Source organism: Haemaphysalis longicornis, unplaced genomic scaffold, assembly GCF_048455015.1.
Source record: "Haemaphysalis longicornis isolate Haplotype H1 unplaced genomic scaffold, Haemaphysalis longicornis Haplotype H1 scaffold_13, whole genome shotgun sequence".
Taxonomy (NCBI): domain Eukaryota; kingdom Metazoa; phylum Arthropoda; class Arachnida; order Ixodida; family Ixodidae; genus Haemaphysalis; species Haemaphysalis longicornis.
In genome coordinates this window covers 13,185,881-13,213,727 of record NW_027526233.1, presented here as the reverse complement: position 1 = coordinate 13,213,727, position 27,847 = coordinate 13,185,881, and the positions used below count along the sequence as shown (strand labels likewise).

The following is a 27,847-nucleotide window of genomic DNA, read 5'->3' as shown; positions in this document are numbered from 1 at the left end:
ACGGAAATAATTATTTCTGAATCACTTAAGTCCCTTATGAGATTCAAAAAGCGAAACCCAGTGATTATCGAAAACTTCTTCCCCGGCTGCATAGCCTTTGCGTTGCAGTCACGTTCGCCTGTCATGAGGCGCGCATCCGGGTACTCCTTGTTCCGTCCTGGCACGGTGCCGCGTAGGCGCCGTAGTAATTACCACACGTCGCTGCGGCTCTTGGCGACCCGGGTTCAAACATTCATTCGAACACAAATGAGTTTCAATGTACATTTTATTTTGTCATGTAATTTTTCATCGGCCGCAATTTGGTTGTATTCGCGTTGTAGCCTTCAATTACGATCCATTTTCGCGTTTGATGGGGCATGTAAGGCCTATAAAGTACGACGCGCTTTTTTAATAGATATGTAGTCGGGGTTTCGTTTTCGCGTTTGGAAATATTTGTGAAAGAAATGCGAGAAGAAGCGTTTTTTGTACCCTCAGAATTTCATGAAAATTTACATCTCTATTCCTGCGCGTCCTCCTACTGTCTGCGTTTCTTTCCGATATTTTCGGTGTATAGAATTACTTGTGTGCAACAAGGTGCTCGTGTTGAACTATTTATTTTCATTCTTGTCGCCTTTACCCTGGCATTTCGGGTTTTTGAGCTGGAGTGGCATCAACATGAAGCGAAAATAGCTGGGTTTTTTTGGCTACCTTTTTTCCGTCTTTTATTACCGATATGGTGTATAAAACACGATAATGCATACATCGCGCGCCTATTTATTTATTTATTTATTTATTTATTTATTTATTTATTTATTTATTTATTTATTTATTTATTTGTAAATACACAACCACAACACATCCGCACATACCACGCGTCTTTAAAATTAACGCGAACTGGGTCATGTGCCTTTCATTTTACCTGTGCGACAACAATTTTCCTTTGTCCTAGCAAAAAACAAGGCGCAAAAGAATTGTTGATAGCGTGATTCGTCCACCACAACTCATTTCCAAAAAATACTCCTTTTTTTATCCCCGCCGATTCCACGGCGTTCCTCGAGCGTACTCTGTCCTTCATTCACTCGCGCGATGGGGTTGGCATAGGAACACTGTAAACATGGTGTTGCTAATTTCTCAACAAAGCCCACCGTGCGAAAAATCCCGAGGCAATAGGTCAAAATGTTTCTCACACACTTCGCATACGTGCGAGCGTTATCACTTCTTCCACACTCGTTTCCAAAAGCGTTCAAACTCGACGGTGAGCGAAACGGCAAGGGCACTTCGCCCGGAGCGCGCAGACAATGCGGCGAAGCGACCCCTTCCCCTCCCAACCTATGACGCACCCCGGGATGAGGAGGAGCACGGACGAGCGGCGCTCAATGCGCCCATAGCGCCGATGCACTTCATTGCCGCCCGCCAGGGGCGCCATCCAGGTTTATCCGCGTTTTCTTAGTGCGCCCACTCAACTACTGCACGGAGTTCCTCCTGCAACACCGATAGAATGCGGCTGGAGAGTCCTGATACCGCCGCAGCGCTGCCTGGAAAAGAAAACCCTACACTAGGACAGCACCCATCGCAAGCGCGCCCGCCCTGTAAGCGCACACCTTGATAACCACCCGGCCAGATGGCGCTACGAGCGCATTTTTCCCCGCGGTGGTCGCCGTGGGAACGTTCTTCCGCGTTGGCTCCTCTCCGCTCTCCGCACCAGGCGGAGTGAAAAGGAGAGAGGATTCGGCAGCCGCCGCGCGGGGTATCTCGGGATTGGTTAGCTCAAGATGGCCGCCCCGCTGGTACCCCGTCGTCTCTGGCAAAAAACTACACGGGTGAGCTGTTTTCTCGTGTTTCTGGCGCGACATTGCCGACAAGAGGCGAGCTTTTACGCTTCTCGATAGCGCGCGGGCAGGGATCGGCGCTGGTCGAGTGCGTAGCGCGTGCGCGCCGCCCGCCTCGCTCCGTTGCAAGCTCCGCGGTCGGAAGCGTTCGGCGGTGAAGCCAACTCAAGCGGCGCCAGGCGCGGCTCGGTGGGGAGCATCATTCTGACGTTTGCGGAAGCGCTGTTTGTTACGTCGACGCTCTTGCGACGAGGAGAGTAGTCACGTCTGGGCGCGGAATATTAGTTCCCTTGAGTGGGGGTGTGGGTTCTCGTGTGCTAGCGCAGCTCGAGGTAGCCCTAACCTGCCGATGTACGCGCCCGTCGACGAACCAGACGTATGTCGGTTCGGGTGCTCTGTGGAGTACTCCGGTGTCGTTTCCTCGTTCATCATCCGAATGAATGGCAATGATCGATGTCACAGTCATTGTAATTTTGCAATAATTTAACTGCTACAGCCCGCATTGTAAGCTCAGCAAAAAGCAACAAAAAATGCGTATCGAGCGTGCGGGCCTCTGTTGGCCGATAACGCAAAAAACACATCACTCGAACAGATCTAAGAAAAATCTTTTTAAGGTGCGTTCCGGAACTGTCTCAAAAACTAAATCAGGGACGCCTAAACCGAGGTGGTTATCTGCTCATTGACTGCTGTGTCGGTTTCCATCTTTACCAAATTGCTTTCGCGCAACACACCGACGTAGGTACCGCAGACTAGCGAACCAAGTTTGACGTTCAAACTATTTTACCTTTACGCTAATTTATTTACGACGTAAATACCGTAAGTGGTGATGGAACAAACAGTAAATGAGCGATTGGTAGTTCACTTTTGTGCAATAGTTATACCTCTGAAAGGTGTATTCTAGATCGGCTTTACAGGACCGGACGTCTTTGCCTGGCAGTGGTGTTTGGGCGCTCTTGCGAGCACAGCTAAATAACAAGTGGGAGAGAAAAAACCGCTCATTCACGCCTGAGAAACGCTGCCTCTTCATACAAAACATCATGAGCATTGCCACCGTTATGCTGACATCAGTGGCTTTATGTTATGCAGATCCGAGGGGCACAAGTAATTGCTAATACAGTTTGACTAAGCTGACCAGGATTATTTTTCTAGAAAGTGCCTGACTGGGATTATGACAACAGTTTAAATAACGAACAACAGTACGAACTGAAACTGTTGCTTGATTTTCGTTAAAAAAGGGGCAGCAGGGGAAGGACGTAAGGCGACGAACGCGCCAGAATAGCGAAAATTAGTTTCTGAATTGGATACTAATGGAAATTACTCCGTTTTCGCATGGCTATCACAATCAAACGCGAAATACTTTTTTCTGACAGAGCAAGTGATTTCAGGTCTCGTAAAATCTACTCTGGACCTTTCTTAAGGCTAGACGTTTTATCCAAACGGAGTTACAGTCGCCACTAATTTACACGTACTTCACGGGTATCCAGGACAGCCTCCACAAGTTAGAGATAGAGTGATAAGTACGGAGCAGTAACTACGGGTCTTATTTTTTTATACAGGTGAGGGAGGGGTTCCAAATGGTCGGGCAATATTTTAACTTTGGCACTACACGTACGGTGCACTAAACACAGGTATGATTCTCCAAAATTGGGATCGCCAATACCTTTTAAGCTTCATTATCAAGTGTGACCGGTTTTGCTGTCTTTATTAAGCATCTTGTGCTCAAGTTGGGCGGAATATAAACTTCGCAGCTGTCACATTTGGGCCACACGGCTCGTTCCTTCGCGCCATTAGCAAGCACTGAAGTCACTCCGTGCAAGTGAATGCCTTGTGAAACTCGTTTTACAAGAACGGCTTGACGCAACGCTTGTTTTCAGTACCTACATTTTCTGATGAACAACAAACTGCTTTAAAGATAACAGAGTAGTACCAGGTTACCGATGATTACGACGCTTGTTTAAGATACTAAACACGTGCTACATTTTAACGTGATGGCGTTATTAGGCTCATTTTTCTACTCCCGCGTGTCTCCTAGCCGTCCGCTATCAGCCGTACTCATCAGCCGTCCACGGGAATACGACACCGCTGCCACATGGGAGCTACGGCTGAGGCAGCAAGATTCGAGGGCTCCTCTGAGCCTGTAATGTGGCGCTCCCGCTACGGCAACAGAAGTTTGGAAAGGAGGACAATGATACAACGTCGGATACGAAAGAAAGGACACGCGTTTTCACCAGGTGCCGCACCTGCACGGTGAAGTTCGTTATATGTCCAGTCGGTGGTAGCATAATCGGAAGACAGAGTCTCCAGCCGTGCCCGCCACTTACGCCATCGCAGTAAAGCGTGTTTCCATCTGAAGATCGAAAATATGAATTTCCGGTTCTCATGCCCCGAAGCTACTTGAGGGCTATGAGGTATGTCGTAGTGGGAGTCTCCGGAAGAATGTTGACCCCTTTAGTACGTTTAACGTGCGCCGAAATCAAGACCCACTGGCGTTTTTGTTTCCTGCTTCTATCAGGAAAACGGTCCCGTGGGCGGGAATTGAACCAGTGGCCTTGAGCGTAGCAGCGCAACGCTGTAGCCACTGAGCCACCGCGCTGTGTTTTCCACCGGAACTTATGCCGGCAGCAACAGTGGGTGACCTAACTAAACCTGCTGACAAAGCATTCACGGCGGTCTCTCAGAGCTCAAGGAAGGCATAGATTATAAGCATAAAATAGCTCAAATAAAGCCGGCTATATAGCGTCTAATCACATACGTTTTCAAAACACCTTTCAATATTACCACGAATATGTCTCCGCTACAAGCTCGGTTTGATAAACGACAGATGGCGCCACGCGGCTAAGGTAAAAATCACCCTAAAAATATTTGCGAATATCCTCCTAAAGAACAGCCACGTAAGAATGCTCGGTAGGGTTTTATACATGCGGGTAGTTCCCAACTCACGATCGCCAAAGACAGGAAATTTTGAACTAATTATTGCCGACAACCAAAGCGCCAACCAAGAGAAAAGCAAGAAAAAGAGAAATGAAACGATAAAACATATGCAACCACTGATCACGACCAGAATATTGCAGATCCTGCCGCACAACAAATTTACCCGCACCAAAGAAAGTGAAAGAAACACCTTCACTAGGACAGCATATAAGACAGTTCTCAACCTCCCAATTTTGTCTGTGAGACGAACTAAAAAAGGTGGACCAGCAGGGTAGCAGAATTAACATGCATGGACGGGTGTAGAAGAAGGGCACGGCCATTTACTCGATGAAGGCGTGGAGTAACAATATCCGGAGTAAAGAATGGAGGACAACAGCGATTGAAGGTCAATGGGAGAGGCCTTCACGGTGCAGTCGTCCTGAATGGGATGTTGGTGGTAATGACGATGATCAGGTCCTCGGCTTGTCTCTTCCTAACGCATTTCAAGTAATCGGAGAAAGCACTCTCCTGGTACCAAGAAAGCGGATGTAAAAACAAATCGGGAGGTCCCATCATATCCACCTTTGAAAAGAAACACGCACACCCAAACAGACACCACCAAGCAGAAAAGAAATGACAGGCACTCCCACCCCTTTGAAAGGAAACCACTGCACGCCATGATAGACATGGCACCCGTCCGGTGACACCGCATAAAAACTCTCCTCTACAAAAAATATGGCTACAATCCTACATACGAAGGCGCGGTATGGCAGGCGGTTCACTTGGAGAAAGTTTCAATATCATGGGACCACAGTACACACCGACTTCCGGGTGTACGAACGCACGAGGCCCCAATTGTCTTAGTTGACTACTCTGGAAATCTTTGCGACCGCATGGCCGTCCAACACACAGGAACAAAGAAGTGTAAGTTGGAGCCTTCCTCCTGGCAATCCGAATGGCGGCAGTATCAAATAGAAGCATAACATCATTAGACTCACAAAGGACATAGTGCAGTTTTCTGGAGGCACAATACCAAGCGTCTCGGTAAGATATTTTCATCCATAATGCAGAAAGTCAACAACGCCACCTGGACAGACGGATCCAATGGTCTGGAGAGAAACGCTCGCGCTATGCAAGAGGCACACGAACCCACATACCGTGCTCCTTGTGACCACGACTACCACACTGCCATCTTCGAAAAGCGTTAAGAACGAATCCTCACCCTATGCCTACCTAGGAACACAATCTTTCCGCTGGCTACAACAAGGTCTCAATTCCGACGAATCACAAACGCTGTGAACGAAAAACCAACTCAAGAATCTGAAACTTGATGTGCGTTAAAATGTTCTGTGGGAACACCAGACATTACCTTAAAACTGCCGTAAACTCAAGGAAACATCCACCTCTTGCACGCAACCTAGCCATGTCCAAGAATATAGCTAGGGGAGAACAACTGAAACACAACATATTCCACTTCTTCGAGGCATGGGGGGCAGCTTTGACCAGCCCATTACCTCAAGAGCGCGAGCTGATTGGGAAGGCAAGGGAAGGAGCTGCTGCATCTGTTGTCGCAGACTCAGGTTCCACTTTTGAGCTGCGTGCCATCTCTTTACCCCATTTTCCTAAGCCACAACTATTTCTTCGTCAACAAAGAGCTTCTCTCTCTCTCTCTCTCTCTCTCTCTCTCTCTCTCTCTCTCTCTCTCTCTCTCTCTCTCTCTCTCTTTGAAAAATCAAAATTGTTCAGCCTGGCTACACATCAAAATAAACATTTTGATACTGACCCCTCCTTTGACACTGACTCCTCCTCGCTCAAACTGGCCCACACCTCGCACTTGCAACCTTTCACGCTCACATTTTAAGCCACAGAAGCGCAGAGAGCCTTTGTCTCGCCTGGGACACGGCGATTAAAAACCATGGTGGGTAGTCTTTCTCTTTTCGATCACCTTTCGGGCTCGTGAAGCATAGTTCGGAAATGCAGCAGCTGCGCATGGAAACGCTCCGTGGGAGTCGGAGTATCGCTATGGTGTCTTACATTTTAGGAAACGTAGATGTCTCTGCAACTTTTTTTTTTTTTTGCATTGGTGACAAAGGGAATCAATGGATTATTTCACAATGCTAGTGGAGAACGTTCGCCAGTTCATCCGGCTGTCTACAAGCCGTTGCGCGCCAACTCACTCAAAAAAAAAGAACTAAGCGGGGCAGAACAAAATAACGCGTACAGATGATCTGTTACCGTAGTGTTGGTAGAACGCCAAGAGTAACAGAAATGAGAACAACAATAAAAGGGGGCAGGACAGGGAAGTATGTACAGATATGCACTTAAACTGTAGACGTGACGTTGTGTTTTCCTGCTTGAGGCTGATGGAACCCCTATTCTCGTCCAATAATAATTGTAAGGTTTCTAATAAAATTAAGCATTGCCGCTGTAGTGTTTGCAGAAAGCAGAAAGAAATCAGGAGTCATGAGTTTGAAGATAAAAGCGGGAAAATGGTAAGAGTTACCACTTAATGAAAAAGGGCTTCTTTCATTGAAACTGGCGCTAAAGTTTATCCTACTTCTTGATTGTAAGCGCCCGTGTGACCGCATGCAGATGATGTTTAAATGTAGTGGGACAAAAACAAAAAAAAGTTATCCTCCCTTCCTAAACAAATTTGAGAGAAGCGCGCAAGCTGGAAGTGCGTCAAACCGTCGGTGAAAGTGCGTCTAATCGATTGTCAAACCTTCAAAGACCCAAATCGTAAATGAAAAACGAACCCACGCGACCATTTTTCCCGCACCAATTGTAAACGCATGAACGGTGTACATGCATACCGATACGTGGTTGTAAATTTACACCGATACGGATAAAGGTATGCTGTTGCATTCCTTCTTAATGATCGATTCCTGTATTATCTTATGTGTATAGAACCTTCCCTTTTTCGCTGTTTTCACGTCACTGTTTTGACACAATAGAATGCCGGCTACACGCATGCGCTGTGTGTCGACATAACTTATCAGAGCTTTTCGGTTCAGCATCCGGTCTATGGGGAAAGGCATTAGTTTTTTTTTTTTATTGAACGCCATCGGCTCCACTCAGAATGATTTCACTTTAATAGATTTAACGTTGCAACATTGTGATGTTCGAGCTCCCTTAGCACAGGGCCTCACTAATGAGAGGGATTGGATCGACAACACCGCCAGAAGTGTAGATGATGCTTTCCCCATTTCGACTGGGTTGAGCGGTTGGGAGTAGTGTTTGGTTTAGCGACTTTCAACAAGCTAGAGGGCTCGTCAGGGGTGCAAATTCCAGCATTTTGTTCTGGAAAGGTGCTTGTAGGGCCAGGCGAGCTCGCACACTACAGCTGTTCCGCTCAGTCTCCTGCGACTCTGTCACCCGGAGGATAACTATCTCATGTTCTCGCTAGATCTCTGCTTTTTTATTGAACTAAGCAAGTTCACTTGTTCATGCAAGCCTTAGAAAGTGCTGAACAACATACTGTTCTTCTTTTTTTTTCGGTTATGTGGAAAAATAAGTGATGGTGCTGTAGTAGGCGACATGTAGCTATTTATTTGGGCCATCCTCACTAAAAATACCCTTAAGCCCCGAACGAAGTGGTCCTGCTTCTAGTGTTTCTTTTTCTTCGTATGTTTGTGTTTATTATTTCTCCCGTGGCATTTCGGGTGTCCTGTGCATGGTTGGTACAATGTGTGGAATATATTTGTTGCGCGAACTTCACGAAGTGCACGTACGCAAAGAAATACAGCTACTGCAGTTAGTTCAGGCTTTAACCCGCGTGCAACAACATGTATTTGTACCGGAGACACATTTAGGGGGTATCGTTTGGAGGGACAAAGTAAGGGGTGTGGGTTGATATCTTGTATCATCATTAGTAGAAATGGTAAAGAGGCTTGCATGGCAGTTATCTTACTGCAACTTTTAGCACTTTTGGGGGATGTGGTGTTCGCTAAAACCCTTTCCTCCCCTTCACTCCTTATAACCGGTACTGATACGTACAGTCTTTGTCAAAATTTTCTAGGCCAAGCATGAAGTGTGCAGGCCGTAAAAATTCAATGTACGTGCTTACGTCCCGAGCGAGGATGAAGCGTTTTTGCCAGCAAGCTAGTTAAAACACCGTTCTTTCTTGGTGTCATAAAATATTTGTGTCACATTTAAAGGTAAATTGAATTAAATATTATAATTTGAAATATTTGTGGTGGAGTGGTCTTAGCATTGGCCTAGTGAATTTTTACAAAGGGTGTTCGTACCGGTTTGTGGCAATATATATCAGTTACGTCGACCTGTAATAAAAGTGCATATGTTGGCAATGCTGCAGACACTGGAGTACGCAGTGCAGAGGGTTGATTTATTGATTGTATTGTTTAAGGGGGCAGACTGGTCTTAGAGCTATTTTTTTTATTTACCAACCAATTTTAATGAAACACTACTGCGTTATAGAGTTTTTTGTGCTGATTTCAAATCTGCCATTAGATTATCTGTAAGTTGATTATATATTGAGTTAATTACTGAATAATTGCCATTATTGTGGGTCACAGTTACAAAATAACCACTCCATACAGAATGGCAATTACCACGTGGCTAGGCAGACAAATGACTAAAGAATGCAACATAGGAAGAACTTTTTTGATTCAGCTATTTTTGGTCGTTTTACAACACAGGGAACTTCGCTTCTCCTGCGCTGTGCCAGAAATGGATCGCAGGTGGTACCAATTGAACGCAATAATAATTTTCCAAAGCCTCCATTTGAAAAATTTGTTTCCAACATTGTATTCTCCACACATTTCGGTATCAGAAGCAAAAAGAGTTACAGTTGTGCCTGCTCTGGGTGCCAAGATATCTGAGGATTAAATGCTAGCTTTGCATTGCAAGAAAAGTGCCGTTTCACCATCGAATTCTGCACTAACTGAGCTGTAGAGCGCACTTTAAAATGCTATTATAATATAATAACAACAAAATATGGTGCCTTTTGATGAGTAAATTTAGACTGATAGAAAACTGGTCATGGAGGCCAAAAATGCCGTTTTTGAGAAAACGCTATTTTTTTGCCGTTTTTCGACCCCAAAGACCCAAGTGCCCCCTTAACGCGCCGACGCAACGCAGGCGATGAGGCGCGCCGTAGTGGAGGGCTCCGGATTAATTTTGACCACCTGGGGTTCTTTAACGTGCGCCGAAATCTCGTACACACGGGCGTTTCTGCTTTTCGCCTCCATCATAAAAGCGGCTGCGGAGGCCAGGGATCGAACCCGTGTCCTCGGGCTCAGCAGCGCAACGCCTTAGCCACGAGCCACAGCGGCGCGTCACAGTGCAGAGGAGGGGGGAGATGCTGCTGGCGCCGGCGCCGAAGCACACAAAAATTGCTGGCGATCGCAGTGATGTCACGCGTACTGGCAGAGTCAGCGCCCGTGCTATGTAGAACCGAAATCGATGTTGCGGAATTGCTTTTACAGTCGAGCACCTTGTCGAATCAGCATTGAACATCGTTTCCGGGTGGCAGATAATAATCTGAAGAACGGTGAGAGAAAGGGCGAAGTAAATAGCGAACTCTAGAGATGGTGGAAATATTGTAATACGTAAATATCACGCCACTGGTTCTCTCGAGGAAAATGAAGTACCAAGGTGTTTCAGTTGTTCTCTCAGTAAACTCGACTCAACTTCGGCGAAATGGACAATTTCAGCGAATTGTTCATTTCGTGAATGAGTAGGAAGCCGCGCGTGCTGGTTCGCCAAATTCTCCACTCTTCACGCGGTAGTAGAGCGCTGCGTTGGGTGGAGAGCAGTCTACCGCAGCGCCCACTTGGCGATGGCCCCAACGATACACTTATCGAAAACAACAACACACGCGCGCTAAGGAGAGCTCTTTGTTTTTCAAACTATCAATAGGTGAGGTTAAGAGATAAGCTGCGAAGTTTTCCATTCATTGTTTTTATTCTTGGCAGCGTGCGAACTTCAGCGGTCGAGCTATTTTATTTCCACTCGACCTATATCAGCGAAAATGCGGTATGTACGCGCCGGCCATTAGAAATGTTGTAACGCCATGGTTAACGTAACAGAAGGCGGAAGCAAGTAATTACGAATGCTGTGACTTCTTCAGAATGTGGGCGAGGGAGTAATCGCCTTGAATTGTAACAACTAGTAAAACCACTTTTTGGGTTTTCTTCTATTTTGAACATCCCGTTTCTTCTGCTGGACGTATAGCCATCAATTACTGCTGCGTTCAGCTGTTCACAAGCAGCACCTTTTCAGCAAACGTTGTTTTTCTCTATTATCTCTACTCCGCCGTTCAAAAAGATAGTGCAATGAATTGCTGGAACATCTATTTGCGGCGTCATGATCAAGTACTTAATCTCTTGTAAGACCCTTAACGGAAACCCAGTACCTTATACATTTGAAAGGCCGAAAACAGACAAACACACGGTGCACTTCATGGGCACCTCACGAAATATTAAGTGCGAATGCACTTTATAAGCGACCCCAAACCTTCCACCGCCGGCGGCGGCGGCGTCCGCAGTCCTCCTCTCCCTAGCAACGGCGTGGATCGGAGAGGAGCGTCGGTAGCAACGGCGCGGTGACGTCACTTCACCACGTGACCGCGCTCGCTCCGCCTCCTCGCCGTGGCTGCGCGGGTGCGCGCCGCTCCCCGCACCGCTCCTCGCGCCCTGACGTCATGGTATGACGTCACAGCGCGCCTCTTCTCCCCAGCAGCTGCCGCGCGCCTCTCTCTCCACCGTGACGTCACACTCTCTCCTCTCCCCCTCGCTCGGCTGCAGCTGCCGTGCGCCGCTGTCCCTCTCCCCTTGCGCTCGCCTCCTCTCTCAGCCACCTGGCTCGGCGCGCTCGGCGCGGCGTACCCCCCTATATATGCAGCGATAAACTGCCAGACCTCCGTGGGTCGGCTCGCGCGCGCTCACGGGCGAATGCCAACGGATTTTAACTTTACTCCCCCTCATAGCATCACCCCGTGCATTCGCACTTAACCATGTTCACCCTCGGGGAAATGCTTGAGAGTTTTTGTTTTGCGACACATTTTTGAATAAAAAAAGTGTTTTTTGCATCGAGGATGCACTTTTGAAATGGGGCATGCCGGATTGGAGAGCTGCGGATTAAGTTGACATTCGGGGGAACAAAAACGCGCACTGAATATCAAAACACGGGCGTTTTTCTTTTAGATGCGACTGCATCTCATTCACTCGCCTTGTCCATGCAGCGTCGTCGGCGTTGTTGTCGTCCGCCCCTCCCCCATTCTCCTCGCCACGCGAGCTGCGCTGTCCGCCGCTCACCCCTTCTCCTCTCCGATGCCCCTCTCTCGCGAGAGGCATTGGATTGGATTCGAATGGCTTGGCTTGGCTTGGCTTGGATTGGATTGGATTTGGATTGGATTTGACTAAAGTTTGGGTTTGGGCTAATTGGTTCATATTTAAACTGGGAAACAGCGCTTTAAACGAGGACAGCGAAGAAGGAGACACAGACACTAGCGCTGACTATCAACTGAGCAATATTTTATTGCTTGCGGAAATATAAAGGAAGAATACAATGACGTCACATGCGTGAAAAAGAAAAAGAAAACACAAACAAACTACAGGCGCATCTGCTATGCCAAGATAACTCGAAATTACGTGTTCAAGTACACGTAATTTCGAGTTATCTTGGCAGTAATTTCGAGTTATCTTGGCATAGCAGATGCGCCTGTAGTTTGTTTGTGTTTTCTTTTTCTTTTTCACGCATGTGACGTCATTGTATTCTTCCTTTATATTTTCGCAAGCAATAAAATATTGCTCAGTTGATAGTCAGCGCTAGTGTCTGTGTCTCCTTCTTCGCTGTCCTCGTTTAAAGCGCTGTTTCCCAGTTTAGATTGGATTTGAATTGGATTTGAATTGGATTTGGATTGGATTGGATTAAAGTGGATTGTGTTGGACTGTGTTGCGTGATAGCCGCGGCAGACACACTGGCGCCGGTGCATGTGCAGTACTCTCTCTTCCGCGGTATCCTCTCCTTCGGGCGCGCTGCGCATATAACCGGTGTGCCGCTCTCCGGCGGCCTTTCGGTCGACGGTTGCTCTCCGCTTGCGCTTGAACCCCCCCTCAGCGTCGCATCACACCAGGGCTCCCGCGACCGGAGGTGGGCGTAATTTTTTTTTTTTTTTCGCTTTAGCCTCCACCGATAAACGGCCACCGTGGCCGGGATTGAACCGGTGTCCTGGGCTCTGCCGCGAAGCATTTGGCTATTCTTACTTTACGGCTCTGTTATGCGAAATATAACGATCAGGTTGTTTATTGTCTTGGGTTTCTGCACGTACGAACGAATTGAACTTGCGCGTTAGGAACCCGATAAGCGCTCTACATAGCCGAGTTTGCCAGCGTGTCCTTCGAGCCTGTATCAACAAATCGGTGGCGAAATTTATGCAAGAAAGACATTCCCCATGAATCGTTTCTCTCGTGCGCTGCTCTTCTGCGCGTAATAGCAAAATTAGCCATTCTGCCTACTACCCGCCGCGGTGGCTCAGTGGACAAGGCGTTCTGCTGCTGAGCACGAGGTCGAGGGTTCGATTCCCCGCCGTGGCGGCCGCTTTTATGATGGAGGCGAAAAGCAAAAACGCTTGTGTGTACGAGATTTCGGCGCATGTTAAAGATCCCCAGGTGGCCAAAATTAATCCGGAGTCCTCCACTACGGCGCGCCTCATCCCCTGATCGTCGGCGCGTTAAACCCTACAATCAATCAATTACTCAATCAAATCATTCTGCCTACTCTGTCTGCAAAACGTTTTAGTTGACTCAAGGTCTCGTCGCAGATTTTGCTCGCGCTCAGAGCCCCCCCCCCCCACCCACACGTGATTTACGCGTCGAATGAGAACGTTCAATTTTCAATTCGATCTTCAAGTTCAATTTTTTCCACAACAACAGCAACAACAGTACAGCACAATGCAGCGGCTCATAGGCGAAAGCCGACACATGTGATCGGCTGACTAGGCCCGTAGGGCCGCTGCACACCGCACACAGCAGCATCGTTGCAGGTTCAGACAGTTCAGATAACCAAAAACAGTTCAGATAACCAAAAAAGGGTTATCATTCCAAGCGAAGAAGGAGAGCCGTGGTAATAACAACCTCAAGAAAGGCACTGCGGTATTTCTAAAACATTACTTGAGGAAAATAAGAAAGAAAAAAACAAGAAATAAAGATCAGAAGAAAGACCGCGCAAAAGGCCCTAAAAATAACAGACAGTGGGAACAGGACAAATGAAGGATTCATATAGTCGTACAACCTTACCTTGCGCAATAACATGACAGACATAGATACTCTTGGTGACATAACAGAGAAGTTTACTGCAGAAACATAATAGTAATTGTTCTCTAAGTACACGCATGGATGGGGGTTTATCAATAACGTCTATTACATTCGACTGCTCGTTGTACAGCTATTCCATATGGTTCTTTTTATGTCTTGTCAATTCTTTGGTTATCAGGAAGCCTCTTGAAGGGACCTAAATTGAATTGGGTTTCGAACAATGATTGTTCCAGCAACATTTCTTTCCTGGATTGGTGCAGAACCTGCACTTCCTGTTCCGGGCAGAAAGTAATTAAATACAGTTATACACGCCGAGCCACTGCCACGCTGACCGAAAGAACATCCAACCACCATTATTCAGCAAACGAAATCTTAAGAATTATGCCAAGAGACTTCCTTTGCTTTACACAAAGCCAGTTCACTGAGCAAGAGGTGTTGAACCGAAGCTGTCACTTCAAAACCAGAAACTGCTTATTCCGCGAACTGGGAACTGCGATCCGCAGATCATCGGAGTATTAAAGGCGAACGAGTAGATGGCGCTAGGCGTACGCAGGAAGCTCCGGATCCTACAGTTTAAGAAACTAAATGCCGGATTTTTTTTTATTCCACGGTCAACATCGTCCAGTAACCATGAAGGAGGAAAATAATTCCATGTATGCTACGTTTATAAGTGCATCTGTAAGTGTGAAAGGTTCAGACTTTCGTTGTCGCACAGCTGTAGTCACACTAACCCATTTTGAACCCCTAGCTTTCATTTCAGCTACTTAGAGAGAGTTTCGCCTACAGCAAGCGTTCGTCGTAAATAGAATACATCGAGAGAACGATTTTGAAATCGCTGGGAATTATACATCATCCTTTGTCGGAAGTGTCCGCCGGTAGAGTTTCTCCGGATGGCTGTACTTTATTTCGATACTATAGTCGGGCACATCTTCAGAACGACAACGGAAGTTTTCCGTACGCCGCATCACTGCAGCCGCCTGTTCCTTCGCGCGGCGCAGCGGACGGGTTACGGCGGGTATTTTGAACGTGACCCGTGTCGTGTCCATGATTTCGGGGTCTTTTTGTACTTATCGGTTACTCTATAGCCACGACAAAGAAGCCAGGGGAGAAAAGGAGACGATGACACCCATTGGGAGCAATGCCGCTTCAAATCTCGCGACATCAGGGTCCAGGGCTTCGGCGGAGTGATACACAGCATGAACTACTGCTCTTCTTAACGTGTACCCGAGTGTTGGAGTAGAATTAGCGTCTCGACTGGGGCCAGTTGGTTCAGTCTGAACTTAAACAACAGCGCAAAAGACAAGGACTAAGAAAGAAGCACAGACAGCGCTTTTCTGTGCTTCTTTCTTAGTCCTTGTCTTTTGCGCTGTGGTTTAAGTTGGAGTAGACCATCGCCGACACAAAATACGTTTTCGTGGCCCGGGCTAAATGCACAAGAAAGCCATGCGCAGCAGCCCCAGAACAGCGGAGTAATTAGCCTCCCAAACAATGCGATGTCCCGAAATGCGGAACATGTCGACTCTGCAGCACAGCTCCAAGTTGCTGAGGTAGCACCTGCTTGGCGTAGCCCTCACATTGTTGTAACCGCTGCGTCAGATTCTGCTGGCGTAGCCGTGCGGCCTGCCTACAGCATGGGTGCCTGGAAAACACATGAACCCCCAGCCGCGACTGCATTGCAAACGTACCCGCGCATGCGTTCTTTAACAAAGGAGCCAGCTCAAGAGCCGCCTTAACAGCACTTGTCGGCCGGCACTTGAAAGGGGCCGTGAAGACCAGCAACAAGTTTGCTTAAATAAAAGACTCCTTTGCGCCGATAACAGTGATAATAATTTTACGGCGTCCTTCACGCTAACGATCGTGATATTAAACTTCAGCAGTTGCAACTTCCCAGCCATTATCCTGTGATTTCGCTATGACGTTACAAGATCTTCTTTGGGTGACTTGCGGCCAAAGGCAACCGCCAAAAAATGTGATTCGGTGAGTGTACTGGGTCCTCCTATTGCGTCTTACCGTATTTTTTTTATTCTAACGTGCATTAAACGCCATGTTAAGTGTGTTTGAAGTGGGGGCACATATTACGTCTCTGTGGCCCATATTTTGCACTTAGCACAAATTCTGAAAGTTTTTGAATATTTGTTGGGTTTATTTTCGGTTGAAAACGCCTTTCAATGGTAGGAATAAGGGTTATTAATTTTCAGAAGGCTAGTTTTTTTTCAGATATAGCCAATCTTTACATGTATTTTGTCTTCATCTGGCCTCTTTAAACAACTTCGTCGGACGCAATGGCCATCGAACACAGAATAGAAAAATATAGGGCAGTAGTGAGACTAGTGTGTCTCCGCCAGCTAACGTCAGCACAGTGCCGACAGCCAGTAGCAGGTTTGCGATGAAAGCTGACCTCTTACAATACCATCTAGATCAGCAGAAATCATTCTTACCTTATTACCCCGATGTTTCCACTGACCGTGTTTCAAAAGCACATATAATACAGTGAAGTGACATTGACTCACGTTGCCAAAGCGCGAACCTAAGCAGAGCGACTCTAAAGTTTTTGCAGTTGCACTGAAGACGTTGGGTCTTATTAAAGCACCAGGACGTGCAGTAACTAGTTGACCATTTTAAATCATCCACTAGAATCTTCAGTATGCGCGATGTAGTCCCTGGGCCTGGAACAGCATCTATATCACTGCTGTTCAATTTCTCAAAGCTTGGAACTACACAGTAAAACCTTTTTACAGTTACGAATGCATTGTCTCTGCTTCCAGGAACCCATGAAAAAACGTGCGCGTAGGTTTCAGAGGGAGGTATGGAGGCTTAAATGTGGTCCTCCTCCCGACAAAAGTTTCGAATGTCGTGCTTCTGTTTACCTGTAGAGTAGGTAGAGCGGACTGACGTGTTAGCTTTGCAAAAGCGGGGTCTTTCAAGCTGGAAATCGGAAATTTGCTCGCAGAGGCTTCAGCTTGGGAGACCTTTTTGAGAAATCGTTACGTCGATTAACTGGGTAGCATTTTGACGAAGGTGCATGAGGCCGGAACAGTTCCTCCAGGGGTGCCTCCCGACGAGATCACCAACGTGAGAGCTTTGGAGGACTTATTTGGGCGAGTTGTTGCACCCTAAACGTAACGTAAGAAACTGTAAAAAATGCGACGGCCACAACAAGGAGAGTACACGTGATGAGTACAAAAAGGAAAGTACATTAAGAACAGTAAAAGTGATGAGCAGGACAGGGCCTGTCCTGTGCAGTCTCAATTTTCGGAGTTTTTTACGCGCAGGCGCCGCAAAACAGTTTGGACAACTACTGGACGGCTTTAATTCGGTCGCGTGCACAACGATTTCTTGAAGGCCGGCGAACTGACAGTTCTTTAAACGGCGAGTGGGAATCGGCGCTTGCCAAATAAATCCGGGTGATGAAATACAATAAAAACACCAAGTGTTGTCCCTCTAAAATCGTACTTGCGCTCGTTATCACTATTCGCAGCCTTTTCACTGTGGTGCTGCAGTTAGCACAACGCTTTCCTCAGACCTTCTTTCTGCTTTTGCTGGAAACAACCGCACCTCCTGGGTATTAGCGTCGTTGGACGCATAATGCTTTTGTAATAAGGCGCTTCCTCTAGTGATAGCCGAGAGCATGAAGATATAGGCGTGGCACAGATCGATTTGATAAGCCATATTCACCAGGGTCCACAATTCGTCTTAGCATTTCGAACGGGCTTTCATGCCCCCTTTACCTCTTCAGTCAGTACAAATATGTACGCAAAGTGGGGCAATATAGCATAACTATCTGTCTACAGTCACACGAGAGAAGGAGGGAAATTGTGTACGCATTAATTGGGAAAAACATTTCTATGTAGAGACATTAATGTGCACGAAAACCCAAGAAAATAAAATGTGTATGTTCACACTTGGCAATAAAAATGTTCGCATCAGATTTGTGACAAACTTAATGTATGAAATTTTAAATTACAGTATTCTTTTAGCAGTAATTTGCTCAAGTTCATTTATGAACCACAAACAAAGAAATTGTGTAAAAAATAGTGCATTTTACGCTGTACACAAAAATGATGACCGGCTGACTTGGGTGCAGACCAAGTAGAGCAGGAAACAAAACACGTTTTTTCGTAGTTTTCAGTTAAGCATAGTTCCTACCTAACTAGGTTATTTAGACATAGAACGAATACAGTTTTATTGTAGCGAACAAATATTAGCCTGTCGGTTCTCCTGCCGTAGAAGCCCATTTATTGACAGCAGATGGGATAATTCCACATTGTATACAACTTTATTAGTAATTACATGGTATTACAAAGCAGACTAAACTCGGCATAGTTTTATTTTCATACAATTTGTGTCGGGAAAGCTCTACAAAACAACAATTACAGCCGTTGTCTGTTACCGTTTTCTGTTACCATATTCCGCTGTAGCCGAACTGTTTGGCCCATTGAACTAAAATTCTGCAACGTTTACGACTCCACGGTAAACTGATTACAACAACCAGATGAAACTACGCGCAATAGAAGGGCCGTCTTAGCTATAAGCTTCAGTACAATATTTTTAAGATATCTACATTAGATGGAGAGCTCCATGACACTTCGTAGCTCTGCAACAAGCGGGCGCGATTCCTTGTGATGCGGTTACGGTTTACGCACGCTGTATCGTGAAACGCCGACATGTACGGCTTCGCAGTGCAGAAAACGTTGGTGTGTCGTAAAAGTTAACCCATTCGCCTGTCACCTCGCGTCCTGGCGTTGACTCCCGTTGGGCCACGTTTTTTTCTTCTCTCTTTTTCAGTTCAAGGTACAGTCTGTCAAAATTTGCTAGGCCAAGTCCAAAGTGCGCAGGCCGAAAAAAATTCAATGTAAAAGCTTGCGGCCCGAGCGAGGGTGAAAGGTTTTGTGCAGAAAAGCTACAGAAAACTCCCGTCTTTGTTACTGTCGTGAAGTATTCTTGTCACGTTGGAAGGCCAAGGTTATTCTGTGAATTGTTTGCGGTCGAGAAGGTTTATGATTTGCCTAGAACATTTTGAAAAATGGTGTACGTAGAATTTTGAGACCATGCCCGCTAACAAAGCCTGGTTGTTGGCGTCATGGGGAGAGTACTACTTTGGTAATAATATGCCGTTTGATTCAGTTGATGGCGTAGAGGATGGGGTTATACACGGGGAGCGTACAGGTAGATTGACACGCTTTCGCGCACCGCTTGCGTCCTCAGTTAAAAACTCGTCAGGTGTCGAACACAATCAAATACTCTTTTTTTCACAGAAAAAATTAACGGCGATCGTTGAGATTTCTTGCGCAATATGGCGCCCTTGAACAAAATTTATATATGGCCGCAATTGTCCCGATCTACTAAAAGTGCTGGGTTGTTTATAATTGGTTTATATTGATATATTAGTATTGTTTATAACTGACACAATGCAAACACACAAAAACCGTTCCACTTTACTTTTAAAGTACACGTGGTGTTTTCTTGCAATAGTAAACAGCAAATGTTTTTAAGCTGAATGTACCATTCCATTTTTCGAAAAAAAAAAAGACGACCAGCGAAGTTTTTCGCTATCGAAGAGGGCACAAAACAAAGCACGTGTATTTGTAATGTCCGTAATGTAAATACAGCCAGCCGTAATTAATTCAACAACACATGCAATTTCACTGTTGCCTAAGTGACTATAAAAAGCAGATAAGACACGGCGTAACGGTATTGTCCCCATAGCCGCTAATTTCCAAATAATCTGTTTCGTGATAGTTTCATAAAAACAACAACACTTACGGCCGCTCTCTGTAGCCTGACTCCTTCCGTAGAGGGGTATGTATTCACGGCAGACGGTGTCTTTGCAACGTTTACGGATTCGCTGGAAACTAATTATGACAGGAAAATAAAACTGCGCGTAATAGTAGAGTTGTCTTAGCGGTCAGTTTCAATATTATCTTTCTAAGCTACCGACATCGGATTGAGAGCTGCGTAGCACCTCACACTGCATCTCTCGAGCGAGGGCACGCGATTCTTTGTCAATTCTGTTGACGCACGCTGTATGGGGGACGACACTAGTGTCACTAAATAAGCTACGCTTAAAAGTACCGCCACTTTGTGCACCCGGAAGCATCTGGGCCATTTTGTTTCTGGCTTGCAGTGTTGCTTCCCAACAAAACCGCCACTAGTTGTGACGGGCAGAGTGCGACCGGCCGCTCTAGCGTCCGCGCAGCAGAGAGAGAGAGAGAGAGAGAGAGAGAGAGGCGCCCAGAAGCAAAATGGCTGCGCCCATATGTAAACAAATATCACGTGGTGCCGACCGACCAATGAAAATCCGGGCGGCACATAACATCGAGAGAAAAGAGTGCCAATACTCTAAAAGCCTAGGGGAGACTTATACACCTTCGCTAAAAATTACGTGTGTGTGTAGTAAAAGTGTATCCAATTGCGTCTAACCGCGCGCAGGTGGCTTGGATGCCCTTCCCGGCAAGGTTTCATTTTTTCAGTTCAAGGCATGTGCAGTTTCGAGGCCATGCGCGGCTAATTACACCCGGTTGTTATACATAATCGCGCACTGTCCCGAACGGGAGTTGCGCGAGCAGGCCGAAAGCGGGAAAATTGAGTTGTGTAAAGCTTTCCTCCATTCATGTTGGGAGCAGGGAGGCTGCAGCGGGTGAAGGATGGCGGGGAGGGCGGTAGAGGGGAAGGTAGGAGATGGAGCAAGGGCGGCTGAAGACTAGTCTTTCGACGAGTTTCGCCGCTAATACGGCGAAAAGTAAGCTTAGGAGAGGCCCTCGCCATATACAAATTTAAAGCGCAAAAATTCAGACAGGGGACGAACGGGACAAGGACAAGCGCTTGTCCTTGTCCCATTCGTCGCCTGTCTCAAATGTTGCGCTTTAAATTCATTCAATGAATTACCAACTAGCTCGAACGCACACGTTGTTAACTCACATATACTTTCACATATACTTGAAGGAAATCTGGCGCCACTGTCCAGACGATCTGTGTTTCAGCGAGCGGCCCGTCATGTACCGAGCAGGCGCGTTCCACTTGTCCTTGGAATGGCTCATGAACAGGCTGAAAAGTTGCCTCTGGCTGCAGGAAAGCAGCAGTGTTGCTGTAGAAAGTTAATCCAATTTGTTTCGTTATTATAACATCGAAGCCTTAAAATGATTTCTTTGCCAGGGATTATTCAGAATCTTCATGCAAGATGGACAAAAAAAAAGAGGTTACTATTGTTTGTTGATTTTGGCCTCGAGACAAAAACGAAGCCATGTGGCTAGCTAAGCCAAGTAGGCGAGGAGCGTCGCTAGCAGCGATGACAGCGCCCACGACGGACCGCGATTGCAGCGCCGGATTTCATTCATTTATATTTGTTAGAAACTCTATGGCCCTTACTTCACCTTTACTGAAGGCATACACGCCACTTTTCCACGAACCATCTCCTTTCTTGTATTTTGCTCGCACTAGCCACATGCTCCGCCTTTGCTCCCTCCACTGTCGTCTGATCCGTTTTCGCAGGTATGGGCCATGTCGTGCCGTAGAGCCTCAGTGGGCCACCTTCACTGCCGTTACGACGACGCGGTAGCCAGTGACCGGTGGAGCGAGCAAAAGCGCGGCCATTTACTTTCTCTCTTCGCTGCCGCCTATTTTCTTTTTTCGCGTAACGCTGCGCGAGTACCAAAAATTTCGGATACGAGTTGAATAGTTAGTGGTATTATATTCATACCAGAACTTTTGACGTATGCCTCCCTTGGAATTTTAGACTGCTAGCTTTCCTTTCTCTATTTAATAAATGAGCGCCTCATTCCTAGTCATTTTATTATGCGAAGCATAGCCAGGGTCTCGGTTGTGAGCCTTTTCGCCTGAAGTAACGTAAGACGGTTTTGCGCCAGTCATCTGCTCTTCACTGGCCTTAGACACTGAAGTCGCGGCACCACAGGTTGGAAATGGAGTCTGTATAGCCCCTTCCTCCCGAATTTGCGCTGGTTATTACCCTCGAGCGTAAAATTCAGTTTTACTATGAAATACTTCAGAAAGTAGCACACAACAGTCACCCGTTCGGTTGGCACTATGGACGCAAGTTTCCTTCAACTTTCTTTCCCAACATAGAAAATAAAAAAGGTTTTATTAAATATTATACAAATATTTGGTGAAACCATTCCCGGTGCTTTCCTTGGCGCTCTAGACTGCCCGCTCGCCTCTCTCTCTCTCTCTCTCTCTACGTACGTGTGGGCCATATCTATGCCCTGCTGCACGAAACTTTTTTTTTTTTTGAAAACAGTTACCTCCATGTCACGCTCTGACTTTATTCCCCCTCCAGACAGACACTGCATGCTGACTTGACTAATTAAACGGTTATTTAACAGCGTTTTTGGCATAGCTACCTCGGTTTCCTTATTATGCTCCACCCGATTTTGTTCAAGCTGTTCACCTTCGGTGAGAATCGCCGTCGTTCAAGCGTGTTTGCAAACGCTTTACTCCCGTTGGAGCAAAGCGACCGCCGAGACGCAGTGCCTAACCAAATCACGAGAGTGTTGCCTAATAGAAAATAAACAACGTAGAGATAATTTTCGGCAGAAAAAAAAATGACGAAAGAAAAGGAGTAAATTTCCGTGCCGTGAACCCAACACGCTCCAAATCACCTCTTGCAAGGAAAGTCACGCTGTACATATATCTTGGTCATATGGGGTATGGCGTAAGTCTTAAACCACCACCAACCAGCCCAACGGGAACAGCCATTCAACCAGTTCCCGGGATATTGCTGCTCATGTGTTGCGGTAGTTTATATCCACTAGTTCAATCTAAGAAATGTCGCAAAATATGCATTTGCTCTACACATTGCGTGTGGGATATTCGCTTCAAATTTGTCCCGAACTACCCTGGCCTCCGTTACGAAGTTCCCCGTTCTTTTAATAATCCCTGGATGGGGACGTATTTTCTGTTGGTGTCCCTGTCCCCCAAACTCATCCGCCTGATACCTCTGCAGCAGACCATATGGGCAGATCGTGCGGGCGCCTGTGCGAACCGCCAGCTGCCGTTGCTGGAGGCGTCGCCGCTGGCACGCGCGCCGCGCCGCGTCGCCTCTCTTTCCCAACACTGTTAATTAGGCGCTCACCCTCCCGCGTCCTCGCCCCCGACTGGTGGACCGTAGTCGAACCCACGGCGTTGCGTAGGAGCCACGCCATCTCCGCTAGAAGGCCTGCACAAAGAACGCGGAGCGTTAATCCTGATGGAACTCCCGACACTTTGATTGGCCGGCGCTTCGGGGAAGTTGTCGCCTTATCGTCACCGGCAAAAATAAGGCGCAAGTTGCCTAGTGGCACGGTGGCGATCTTTAGGTTCTCAGGCATGCTGATCGCGGTGGTGTTGGCGTGAGTCACGCTTCAGGAGCGCGCGCGACGGCCGCCACGCGAAGCGGAAGGGACGGTTGGGTGAAACCGAAGCCGACGAGAGAGAGGGAGATAGCGACGGGGAAAGGGGGCTGCTTGATGCGGCTGCGCCGCATTTTAATTTTTGTTCGGTCGTAGAGCCTATGGTCTTTCGGGGCGCCGGTACGCAAATTGAAGGGCAGAAATATTTGATCAGGCCCAGAGAAACGACGCGAAATCCACACTGGAATAAGTTGTATATTTGCGCTCGCAACTGGAATGTCAGTGTAATCCAGACTTGCGCATTGCGGTGTCATGAACGGAAAGCGGGCGCGTATGGGTGCGAAAGAGGGGGGAGAGGGGAACTTAAGAACTTTACAAGAAAATGAATTGGACGACACAGATCACGGGTTGTAAAGCTAGAATTGATAGTGTAGAGGGCGCTTCCATGGCAGGCAGCGGCGTTTATTCATTCATTCATTCATTCATTCATTCATTCATTCATTCATTCATTCATTCATTGATGACAAGGTGTAGTTCAACAGCACTGTTGTAGGAAAGCCCACCTCTGAACATTTGTTCTCTCTGCTGCATTGACTTATCCACAGGAAATACTAATACGTTGTAGCACCTGTAATATGTACACAAAATCGTTCACTGCAATGGTAAGTGCACGCGATTACTAAGTACAGTACCTAGCACCATCCTCACCGCATGGACGTGTGAAAATTTCCCTCCTAAACGTTTAGCTTGATAACATTCGCTCTCAAACATGAAACGTACTGCACCTACTGCTATTTATTTTTTTAACACTGTGCTTTACGATAGCAGTTACTTGGCTGGTTCTTGAGAAAACAGTTCGGACCTTTTCTGGCAATGGGCTTCACACTATGGAAGTCGCCGAAGGTAATTTGGAAAAAAAAAAGCCACAGAGGCAAAGCATCACGTCAGTGGTTCCGTGTAATTTTGTTGTGCCTACTTTTGCCACACAAACAATTAATCGCACGAGAAAAAAATGTCGTGGCTTCAACGTTTTATTTGCAAAGTTTTGTTTTGCAACAACGCGGGATCAGAAACTGCAAGGCGATGCAATAGACATTGGGATGGGAACGCGCGAACTTTCATGTGTTTTTTCGCAAGACATGCTCGCCAGCCTGGAGGTAGACGAGGAGCCCTGTGAGCTTTAAAACGTTATATTTTTAAGGCGAAACCAAATTACACGGCAATAACAAGTGACGCTAGAAACGTAACTCATTGGTTATAAACTGGTTAGGGAGTTGTTCTCGTCGTCGCTCACTTCTACCTACTAAGAACCCCCACAAGCGAACGAAACCGACGTAGAAGCCCAGCAATATCTGTTTGTCGCTGGGAATAGCTCTACGTAGCTCACGAAAATAACGAAACCAGAGCTTCATTGTTAGCTAGCGTTTAATGAAGCCTTCTTAATATATCCATAACTCTGATACAGTGTACGAATCTTGCATCAACGCATGTTGTACGTCTTGAATCTGCAGTGGGAGCCCGGCAGCTCGTTCGGAAACACAAAAGTGGAAAGAGAATAGGTGGAACTGGCGCCACACATATAGAAGCACATGCATGTGACTGCTTAAAGGGGCCCTGAAAGGCATTTTGAGCACACTAAATGAACTAGCGCAATCGTTAGATAGGGTCGTCAACATCATCTGTGCCACGTATTACTCTTTTACGCGCAGCGGAAAGCTCACACTTTTGTTGCAAAGTTTGTCGCTTTTTTCTCACCCTTCCCTTCGTGTTTTTGGACGCCGCCATCTTCACATGTCTACATCACCGATTCCCATATGTTCGTCATGAGCTAGACATCCTGCTATTGGGCGGCTTTTTCACGCACTTCCGGCAAAGAGATGAGTCGTCTGCTCAGCATCGGCTCGCCCGCTGATCTGCCAGCGGAGTGCCGGAGTGTTGGACATTTTACGACAAACGAAACAAGTGTAAACAAACGCTTAACCGTTTGTATTGAATGCAACACGGCCATAGCACGACATGGATTTTATGTTACATGAGTACGTACCATAAAGAAAGCCCCGTGACACTTATTTGGTGCAATCGCAGAGAACGCCCTGAGCCGAATGCCAGGGTTTGACGCGTACATTTTATTCAACTTCAAAACAATCCACAGATGCGTTTCGAACGAACGCAACGTCACGACATGCGTTGCAAGTCTGAACCGCGATTGACAGACGATGGGTTGCCTCCTCCTGCCCGTCGTAAATTCGCCACTCACCTCACACCCGGTTTGCGTGGACGAACAGCAAGTCACAACTCTGGCGCGCAAGCGAGAATGCTTTTAGCCAGGCACACTACACATACCCCATGCGAGGTTGAGTCGTACGTCGTTCGAGAAAGATAATCCAGACCATGGGAAGCACTATCCACCCGCAGAAGTACAATGTCGCATTTCATCGCGAAACGAACGCGTCCACAACACACAGGAGGCGATGCACACACACACACAGCTTCGGTCACTGCATTGGCTTAGCTGCAAGCTTCGTTCGGACATTCGGCGATGCTACGACGATACAGAGCTGCGTGAGGACGACGTGCTAACCACTTCACGTATTTAAAAACACAGGGGCAAAGAACTAGGTTAATCGGAAGCAAAAAATATGTCGTCCATTATAGTGCCTGAAATATACTGGCTAGTGTGCCGAGCTGCCGAGGGCGGGCTCCAAGCGGACGCCGGGAGCGATGTACGCGGCCGGCTGCAGCTTGGGGCGCTGCCGTGCGGGAGTGTGCGCGTTCGTTCGGCCCGAGCAGATCGCGCGGTTACCTCCGAGCTGCGGCGCAGACGGCAGCGGCAGAACTTTCCATTCCCGCTTGCGACGAAAGCGAGCGAAAGCGAGCGAATGCGACGGAAATTCTGTCGCGCTACGAAAATTTGTCCCGACCATTCGACAAAAACGATCGTCGCGCGACAAAGCGACGGAATTCCTGCCGCTTTCACTCGCTTTCGTCGCAAGTGCGAACGGGCCTTTATGTGCAATCACATAAAACAAGCTCTTGCTTATCGCCTGAGCATACGGTTTATATCTGACTACGTTACACTGTGCTTGCCAGTGTATTTAAACGATGTCACTAGGTTTGAAACGTACGCGCTCGGCGTGCAGCTTTGTAAACGCAAGCGGCCTCACATACGCACGCTATTTTGCTGCTAATAGAGTTTTAGTGCAGCGTTTGTGGCCTTTGCATACGCTAAACGCTAAATTTTTGCATCCCGCTACGTAAACACTGCGAGGGGAGTTTTAGTAGAGCGGTAGAGCGTCTAATCAGTTTTGCGTAGCGCCACACTAATGCATACGGCGCCATCTGTCAAATGTTTTCCGAAATGTCTCGCCGGCTCATCTGCTATCATAGCGTTTCATACCAATATATTATATGTCTGCTATCGGAGTGCCGGAGTGTTTGTACATTTTACGACTATCCAAACAAGTGCAAACATACGCTTTCCCGTCAGTGTTGAATGCAACACATGGGTGCAGCTTGTCAGAACACGGGTTCTCGCTGATCGAGTGCGGCGTTGGTTAAATTTGCTCTGCGCCTTCCCGTTCATCGCCGCTGATAAAGCGATCCAATCCGGCGCGTTTTGTGCACGGGTTCTGTGTCGGTTTAAAATGTCCCTTTTCACATGCCGCCGGTAGTAGGAATTACAACCGCCGCAAAATAACACCCGGCACCAGCGGGGTCACATCTGAGACCGCGCTTTTTGGATAAACAGTGCGCGGTGCACCAAAGGGAACGAGCGCACGATTCTCCCCGCGCGGCTGCGAATTCGCCGCCGATACCAACGGCAGCTACGTACACCGCGAAAGGGCAAGGCCAGGCCGCACACATGCGGCCAGGTCCTTCGCTCACTTTTCCAGCCTTTAGAGGAGTGTCCATGGGGTCAACAAAGATGAAAAAGCCGAAAGAGCTGGCCCGTAGCAGACGGCAGTCTGTGGGAGCGCAATAGCGGAAGTTCGTCACCGCTGAGGAGCGGAGCATCATGGGAGGGGAGGCCAACAGCGAAGAAACAGTTGAAAGGAGGAGGAAATACGGCGCGACGATAATGCGCGGTTTTTGATTTACGATTTCTCAGCTAATACTCATCGCTTTAACAAAATTCTTGCAGGAGGAGATTGCTAATACATTGCTTTATTTGGTTACATGTACATCCATGCATCGGCGGAAGGCATTTCAGGACCCCTTTAATTCTTCGCAAGAACCAACAACACTTCCGAGCACTTAAGCGCGTCAACCGTTATAAACGACCGCTGAAGTTTAGGCGGGTATGAACACTAGCTCTTCTGTACCGCTCCCTGAAAAATGAAATGGGGACTCGTGTGTTTCAACCGCCGGCCGCAGTAGCTAAACGGCGTTATTCCAAAAGGAAGATCTACCGGATATGCTTCAAACAAGGTCACCGACACCAAAGCACACCTTACGGACGCCTGGAGGAGTGCAGTCGTCCACAGGCTTACTTTGAGCGCTGGTGCAGTGT

General features: G+C 47.2%; 1 protein-coding gene across 2 annotated transcripts in view; it reads left to right on the top strand.

Annotated features, from left to right (window-relative positions):
* Asator (tau-tubulin kinase asator) overlaps positions 1-27,847 on the top strand; it is a 237,581-nt gene that overhangs the window by 83,698 nt on the left and 126,036 nt on the right. Inside the window, exon 1 of one of the 2 annotated variants that reach the window (XM_077694764.1) lies at positions 1,689-1,799. The exons of the other annotated variant lie outside the window; for it this stretch is intronic. The gene's annotated coding sequence lies outside the window, so the exon portion shown is untranslated. Of the gene's footprint in view, positions 1-1,688; positions 1,800-27,847 lie in introns of those variants that run through there. 2 annotated transcript variants of the gene reach the window in all.